Here is a 9,307-nt window from a genome sequence, read left to right on the forward strand (position 1 = left end):
CATACAGAGCCTTTCATCTCTCACTGGAAAATAAATGATGCTCATAATGATAGATCTGAGAGTTAGTTCAAGGGCCCCTGTCCAAACTATCAAAGAGCATAGTGCATTTTGCAGAGATTTTCATCCCAAACATAATTTTTAAGATGGTAATTAGAGGCAATCTTCCATCAACCCGAAAGCTTGGCTCTCTCAAATGACTGAGTCAGGGGAGGTTATATGCTGCAGGATCCACTGCTCTTTATGTGGCTGGAGATGACAATTAGAGAATTGAAGGGAAGCAAAGGGAAGTGGAAGGTGGAGAGGGGGATCAATCAGGATTGCTTTGCATTCTGGACATGAATGTGATCTCCCCTTACCTACATATGTGTAGAATGGGCAGTTTTCAAAATGATTTCGCATCCATTATGCGTCACCTCATTTATTGGGATTCTTGTCTACCAAAGAAGAAACACATGCACATATGCACACACACAGATGTGCACACATACGTGAAGACACACACCCATGCACAAGTACGTGTAGACACTGACACACAGAGTAAGCCCCATCCTAAAATACCCAAGAAGCAATAAATGAAAAAAACATCTCTTCGCAGTAAAGTACACGATGCACACACTCAAACATGCATGTACAAACACACACACAGACATGCAGAGAGATACACGCAAGCTCACACGATTACATGCAATCACACACAATTACATGTAATTACACACAATTACATGCAAAGATGCACATGTGCACACGTGCATGTACATAAACACACAGGCGTGCACACGTATTGCCTCAGAACAGTGAGCCTGAAAGATTGTTTCCACTGTCTTGGATTGGTGAAATTTTTTTGAGACGAAGTTTCACTCTTGTTGTTCAGGCTGGAGTGCAGAGTGCAATGGCGCGATCTTGGCTCACTGCAACTTCTGCCTCCTGGGTTCAGGCGATTCTCCTGCCTCAGCCTCCTGAGTAACTGGGATTACAGGCGCCCGCCACCATGCCTGGCTAATTTTTTGTGTTTTTAGTACAGACAGGTTTCACCATGTTGGTCAGACTGGCCTCAAATTCCTGACGTCAGGTGATCCACCCACCTCTGCCTCCCAAAGTGCTGGGACTACAGGTGTGAGGCACTGCTCCTCGTCCAGGATCATGACTATGAGGAGGGGGTGATGGCACTGTAACTGCTGCCATTCTGAGGGGGACCTCATATGATTGAGCTCTTGTGCCTGGCGTTTGACGCTCCACTTACCACCCTCTACATCTTTTTCTTTCCCCCCACTCTTCCTTCTTTTTTTCTTTCTCTACCTTTTTATTTTTTCCTCTTTCACGAACAGTGCCAGGAGTACTTTCTCATTGTAAAACATCAACATTATACTGACAAAACAAATCTTCCACCTTTGTATTGTCTGCCTTCATAACCACTCAATCTCTGAGCAATAATGGCTGTGATCAATTTCAAGTGGAACCTGCATCCCCCAATTTGACATGCAGGTCTGTAGTACATACAGAAAAGCCTCGAGTGTCCATCAACAGGATACAGGTTATGCACACTCCGAAATGCCGTACAATAGCTGAAAATAACCAAAGCCAATTTTTGGAATAATATTAGTCAGCATCTACCGAGCCCTAAATGGGAGTTGGCACTCTCCCTGCAGTCCATCATTTAATCTTTTCAGAGACACCTGCCCACAATTAATATTCCCATTTAACAGATGTGAACACCAAAGAGAGGTGGGATTGGGACATTAGGACATTTGTCACGCTCGGACACTAAAATTGGAATGATCCGGAGAAGATTAGCATGGTCCCTGTGCAAGGATGACATGCAAATTTCTGAAGGATGTTAGGATATTTGTCCAGCCAGTGTGTTGCAGACCTGAGATTCAGACCACATGATCTGTCTCTAAAGCCTGCGTTCTTAAGACTCACATTAAGATGACCAAGAAGGAATCAGCGAAAAAAAAAAATCCCTTTGCAGAAAAAGGCGTACAGTACGATCCCACTCATAGAGAAACTGAACACATATAGGTGGGTGCATACATGAATGTATGGCTTTCCATAACTCTTGTGACATCCCAGTATGCTTTTAACAAATGACTGGCGCAGCACAGAGGTGAACAGACCTTCTAAGGCCATGGAGCTGGGTTCAAGTTCACCTCTGTCCGACTACACAGCTTTTGCTGTATTCACAATACTTTTCTCCCTGTGATAACAGAGTGAACTCTGCTTGGGGTTGGGTGAATTGGGAGAGGATTGTTTTTTAAAGAGTTTGCCCCCAAAGGCATCTTTCGGGGAGAACGCCTGTCCCTCACTGTGTCATGCCTCTAGAAGGGCATGTGTAGCCCCATGAGGTCAAAGAAGAAAAAACTCTGGGCTGCACAAAGTGTAAGGCCATCCCAGAGGGAGGACCCCTCCGGTGCTGATGATTGAAAGATGCCTCCAATGCCCCCATTATGGAGAGACATTGTTTACTGGCTTCTTGGTTTGGCACTGCAAAGTCTCTTTAAAAATCTTAGCAAGTTTCAAACGCACCGTGAGGCTGAGGGAAGTTCTTCAGCTGCAGCCCTGGAGACCTGGGTGGCAATCCTGTCTCTGCCCCTTGCTTACTACCTGTCCTTTCTCTACTCTGTTTTCCAACTCTGCCTCGCTCACTGGGGCAGGGGGTTGGATTTGGGGAGTGGACTTGGAGAGCCAGTGGAAAAAACACTAGGGTTAGCCTTCAAAACTCAGCCTCATGTCTTACAAAATTCACGACTCGAAGCAAGACACTTGATATCCTGGAGTGTTGCTTTCGATGCATATCTGTCTCACGGGTAGTTGCTATTCATGAGTTCTTGGTGGTGTTCTAGGCAGAGGCGATGGCAAGTGCAAAGAACCTGTGGCACCATCCTTGATGCTCTCTGACTGCCATCTCAGAGGGGAAGGCGCCAACTGCGGGCCACCTCGCATTGATCACGCCATCTGTGAGGGTCAAGAGGACCAGAGTGGCCAAGTAACTGACTTGAGGTTGTGGAGCTTTCCAATGACAAAGCAAGGGCTGGAACCAGACAGGACTAGAGTGAGACACGTGTTGGGCAGAAAACTTAAGGGGCGCCAAAAAGTTCAGCAGTCAAGATAAATAGCATGTTAATAAAACATTATTTAAAAAATGAAAGTTAATGCAAATAAATTCCTGATGAGCAGAAGATGGACATTTTAAACTGTTACAGGATGAGTATTACTGATTTCTCCTTTTGCCTCAGCCTCCAAAATGGTTCTTCATAAAACTTTATTTAGAATGTTTAGACTTTATCATATACGTTTTTTCATTAAATTTGATTTTTTAAAAGACTGCATGAAAATGTTTATTTTGGCTGCTGAGGTTTTTGGTGCCCCTCAAGTTTCATGCCACGCATCTTACCCTGGTCTGGGCCCTACAGGTCTGCCAACCAGGATGCCTTGTTCCTTCCCTGCATCTCCTCTCTCATTCATTCATTCATTCACTTATTTGGTCATTCAGCAAGTATTTTGGGAAGTCAGTGATTCCAGGAACTGGGAAAATATCAGTGTCTTAGTCTCACATTAATAAAGACATACCCAAGACAGGATAATTTTTAAAGGAAAGAGGTTTAATTGACTCACAGTTCCTTCCACATGTCTGGGGAGACCTCACAATCACAGTGGAAGGCAAAAGAGAAGCAAAGTCACGTCTTACATGGGAGGATGCAAGACAGCTTGTGCAGGGGAACTCCCATTTATAAAACCATCAGATCTCATGAGACTTAGTCACTATCACAAAAACAGTATGGGGGAAGTCACCCCCACAATTCAATTATCTCCCCCTGGCCCCACCCTTGACACGTGGAGATTATTAGAATGCAAGGTGAGATTTGGGTGGAGATACAGCCCAACCCCATCGGTCAGTGAACAGGATAGTCATCGTGTCTGCTCTCCGGAAACTCAGTCTAGTCGGGGAGACAGACATAACTCAAATAATCACATAAACCACTGTAAAAGTAAAAATGTGGAAATGGAACAAAGGGGCAGTTATGGGGGAGTTGACCAAGAATGGAAGTCAGGGAAGGCTTCCCTGAGGAGGTGGTGTTTGAGTGAGAAGGAATTAACCAGCTGGGGGTGGATTGAAGGTATGTGGCTGAGGATGTTCCAGGCAGAGGAACATTCTTGTCCTTGTCCTCTGCCAGGATCGAGATGATGGAGAGTTCTAGAAACACAAAAGAAGCCAGTGCGGCTGGCATGCTGAGAGCCAGGAAGAGTGGGATGCAACGCAGCAATGGAGAAGGGCGCCTGCAGACAGCGGGGAAGGACTGGATCTCTGGCCCAAGGACAGTAAGGAGCTGCAGAAGGGTTTTGAGCTGATGAGTGACATGATCAGGTTTGCTCTTTGGAGTGATGCCCCTGGCTGCCGGGTAGAGGTGGGTTGGCCCTGTGGCTGGATCCCACACTCCCTAGGTTTCTAGTCCAGCTTCCCCCTTGCTTGTGGCATGACGGTGGGCAAGTTACTCAGCACTTGCTCTCTCTGTGAAGCACCTGCTTCCGAAAAGCACTTGCTTTCCAGTTCACTCATCTGTAAAATGGGTTACCAGCCTCTTGAAGTTGTTTAGAAGATTAAATGAGATAGGCATGGGTCTCCTAGAATAAGCCTGGCATAGAGTATGCGTTCTATAAATGTCGTCATGATTATTATTACAGATGACAGATTTGGGGGCAAAATAGAAGACACGGAGAGATCAGCTCCTGCCCTCAGCCCCTGGGGTGGCTCAGTCCATCTTCTCTGCCTGAAGCTCGCGGCTCCCCTGATTAGAAAGTGGCTGTTCTTTTGACTGTGTGCTCTCTGGAGGAGAGGGCATGGTGGAGGCTGCAGGAACGCTGTGAAGGTCTTAAAAGAAATTATAGCCTGCATAAAAATATTCACTCCAGTGGAAGGCCTTAAGCCATTCCCTTGGGCATTGAACAGTGACGGAGAGTATATTACTGTGCACTTAAGGCAACTGCAGCCACCCAAGGTCAGAGAGAACGGAAGGGAAGCACTTAAGCATGGAAGGGCCCCTAAATAGGAGCATGCTTTCCGGAGCTGTCCGTCTCCCCCACCTGCAAACGTCTCATCAGTCCCCTCCTTATCAACAACCCCAAGAAAAAGAACAGTCACTGAGATTCCTTAGGGAGGTAGGGGAAGGAGAGAGGAAAGAGGCTGGGAACAAGAAAGTGTCCCAATTTTGTGGTGCGGTGGCTCATGCCTATAATCCCAGCACTTTGGGAGGCTGAGATGGGCAGATCACATGAGGCCAAGAGTTCCAGACCAGCCTGGCCAACATGGAGAAACTGCATCTCTGCTAAAAATACGAACCTTAATGGGGCATGGTGGTGCACGTCTGCAATCCCAGCTGCTTGGGAGGCTGAGGCAGGAGGATCGCTTGAACTCGGGAGGCGGAGGCTGCAGTGAGCTGACATTGCACCACTGCACTGCAGCCTGGGCAGCAGAGTGAGACTCCATCTCAGAAACAAACAAACAAACAAACAAACAAAGAGTATCCCAGTCTTAGCCATGACCTAGAAAGAGTTACTTAAAACTTCAGACCTCAGAAGTACCATCTGTAAAATGAGAGCCAAGCCACCTCCTTGGTTGTAATTTCAACTAGAACTGAATGAAGAACTCCAGCCTGGAATGCCACATAGAAAGGGCTTGAAAATGATTCTTTCTCCTTGTTGCTTTGATCTTTCTTCCCAAGAAATTCTTTTTTCTCTCCCAAACTCTAGGTGACTTTACTTCTTGGCCAGTTTCATAAGCTCTGCAAGCCTGTTTGCTCATCTTAAAAGCGGGGATAGTAACCATAATGGATTACTGGTGGCGTGTGGGGATTAATGAGTCTCAAAATGACTGGGAGCAGGGAGACTGCTTCTCACCTGTCTTGATGGGTTTTGTGTTTTCACGGTATGAAGGCGGTCATAGGTAGACGCCTTCTTCACCCATTTCTCCTGTGCAGTACTTTCTGCTCACAGGCTCAGCAGTGTGGAATCATAGGTAATCACACGTAATTCATGGATCTTAGCAGGTCCATGAATCAGTCCTCTGCAGTCATACACACAAACTCATCCTGTCCTTAGATGGGGCGAGGGACAGGTCCCCGGCATCCCAAAGAACTAAGGGGCTTGGTGTCACAGGGAAAGGTGCTCTGGGCCGGGACTCAGAATCCGGATATGGGCTTTCACTGGCCTGGGGTCAGACTCTTTAGCGGGCTTTTCTGGCCTCATTTTTGTCACTGAGAAACAATCGGGTAAGCAAGGGGAAAGAATGGGATGCGCTTCATGGGGTTATTTTGAGAGTTAAGCAGGATAGTGCCTCTGAAACCCTTAGCACATAGGGGGAACATGAAATCTATTAGCTTGTTTTCCCCCTTCCTCAGGGCAGAGCTACATTTTCTGCAGTATGCATCACACTTTCACTTGCTCTCTGACCAGTATAAAAATTAAAAGATATATATGTATACACACACACACACACACACACACACACACACACACACATTCATCAAGAGAGACTAAATAAAAAAGAAAAACTAGGTTCACAACTGGTAGAAAGACCCATCACTACCAAGGAATATTTTTTGGTGAAGGTGGGGACAAAAAGCAGCATTCTGCAGTTCAATAGTTTAGGTAAGCCTTGCGCTGATGAAAGTAAACAGGTGTCTTTCTCATTGGGTAGGTTGGACCCTTAGAATGAGGTGTACACTGGAAAGCAACGAGAAGAACTTAGATATTCAGTGTTTTTTTCCCAACCTATGTGGCGGTGAATGCTCTGGATGGGGCATCTCTCTGAACTAAGCCCCTGGGGCATGCTATTTTGGGGCGGGGAATTAAAAACTGTGTTAGCCAGTCTCTAGGAGTTCCTCACTCGTGAAAGTTGATGCCTCTTTTTAGCTGTTTCATTTCCACTTTTTTTCAATAACTCCTCTATGTTATCTTCTTCATTCTTGTCTGTTGTTGTCTTGATGCGGTTTACAATCACAGTTTTATTGACCTTGTTTTCCTGTTACAAAATCACTATGTGTTTGCGATTTGTTTCACGGTATGTCTCAAGAAGTGGCTTCCATCCCCTCTGGGACGGGCACGTCACCACGCACCCCGGGGCAGGCCAAGCTGAAGGAGGAGCTTGTAGTCCAGGAGGCTCCTGGCTCTCCTCCCACCCTGCTACCCGCCCCTTAGTGATTAGTTGGAATCCAAGACAGCAATACAAGAAGTGTCGTTGGTGGGAGTGATGGAGTGCCCGCTGAGTGGGCCGCAGATAAGCACTGTGATTTCGGAGGACGCTTCATCATTTCGCCGTAAGAACATGTTAACGGGTGATTGTTTGAATGTCTGCAGCTAATAGGATATTATTCATAACACTCTGGCTAGTTGGAATGGGAGATGATAAGAAATTAAATCCTTAATGGCTTTCTTTAAGGGAGGACTTTTCCCAGGGGAACCAGGAACCCTGGGAAATCGCTCCATGTGCCCGGGCAATATCAATACGGAGAGTATTGGCTTTCAATGAACCTCCAAGGGTTACACAAAGGTTAAAAGAAAGAGAACAAAAAGCAATTGACATTCACTGGGTCCCTACTAAGTGCCAAGTACGTAGACATTTTACACACATCACGTTACTTCGTTCCTGTCGTGACTCTGTTGTGACACGGCACTATTAAGGTCATTTCAGAACTGGGAAAACTGAGGTACACAGAGGTGAATTGACTTGGCCAAGGTCTCATTTCTGGTGTTGCAGTCAGGATTTATATTCTAAAGCAGCCTTCTTTTCGTGAAATGAATTATGGAGAGGGGAGGGAGAGCTGCCTGGAAGAAGGAGCCCTTGCATGCTATTTGAAAGGTGGAGAAGCAGTACTAGCTCAGAGGTAGCTGCAAGCAGGTGCGTGGTACCAGCAGAGGGAAAGCCAGGGTTCTGCAGGTGACTTCTATGGACTCCTGGGAGTCACCTACTTCCTGGGTGTCTGCAGTCGATATTACCCATGAATATTCCCTGTGATTCCTGTGCTTCTGGATTTCCTGGAAGCTTTTCTGAGCTTTGCTCTCCCTATCTTTTCAACAAGTAAGGAAGCTTCTAACTCCATGTATTAAATCCCTTCTTGCTTGAAATACTGAGAACAATGTCTGAACCCCGCTTGCAAAGTACCCTGGTAAGCATTACATACATGCAGGGTACACACACACACACACACACACACACATACACACGTAACTCACAAAGATACATTCCCAAGAATAGAATTGCAGGTCACACATGTTGGGGACATAAGATATTGCAATCATAACAATAACAATATGTGTTTTTTTCCAACATGGAAACCATTTCTGGAACAATTTCTAGAAGCCTAAGAAGAAAGAGCCACACTACATTTTGCCAACAACTGCTTTTCCCACGTAATGAAATCCTCCTTCCAGATAAACAGGACAGCAATGGTGGTGAAATTCCTCAACAAGCAAGATCCACTTTCAATGGTAGCTCACCATAGCAACTGGCTGCGAATATTTAGAAGCGAATGAGATTTTTGTTGTTTGTTTTTATGTTTGCAGGGTACAAAATATCCAATATGTTCCCAGCCTCTCCACTCTTCTTCCTTCAGGTCTCATCAGCTCCCACAGTGAAAGCCAGCTTGGTTTTCCATTTGCAAAGTTCACAATTCACCCAGCCATGAGCTGTGCCTTTAACCACTGGTAAATTGTTTCCTGACAGCCCTTGCTACAATTTTCTCCCCTGACATTTGATTTACATATGATCTTTAAGCACTGCCATGGCGGTAATAGCGATTTGGTTAATATTCCAAGCGCTCCCCCATGCCCCACACCTTGCAGGGACATTTCATTGCTGCAGCGTGGCAAAATGCATGTACCAAATAAATGTATTGCTAATGAAATAAACAGATTATGGGGAAGAATCGATTGCCATGCTGCCGGGATGAGGCACCAGGAGTTAATTTTGTCTGGATCTGCAATGGTAGCTGTTAATAGAATAGGCTTTTTACCTAATTGGAGGGAAAGTAAATGAAGTACAGTAATATTCCATGATGCATTGGACGAATTTACTTCATTTTCTCTTAGTCTTGCTTGATGAGTGTTTACAGCACAATAGAATTTATGGTCTCTCTCCTCTCCCCATTTTTCTTTCCTTTCTCCTTTTCATTCTTTCTTTTTCTTCCCTTTACATCTCATTTTCTTTCCTTTCTTCTTCCCTGTTGTCCTTCTTTCTGTTCATTCATCCTCATCATCCATCCATCCATCCATCCATCCATCCATCCATCCACTCACCCATCTATCCACCCACCCA

General features: G+C 45.6%; 1 non-coding gene across 1 annotated transcript; it reads left to right on the forward strand.

Moving 5' to 3' along the window:
* Positions 1 to 1,739: 1,739 nt before the first annotated feature.
* On the forward strand, positions 1,740 to 1,844 carry LOC116535674. Its single transcript, XR_004262317.1, has one exon. It is a non-coding gene; the product is annotated as a U6 spliceosomal RNA (small nuclear RNA).
* Positions 1,845 to 9,307: the final 7,463 nt, after the last annotated feature.

This window comes from Sapajus apella, unplaced genomic scaffold (assembly GCF_009761245.1).
Source record: "Sapajus apella isolate SASKATOON/1434 unplaced genomic scaffold, GSC_monkey_1.0 scaffold95, whole genome shotgun sequence".
NCBI lineage: Eukaryota > Metazoa > Chordata > Mammalia > Primates > Cebidae > Sapajus > Sapajus apella.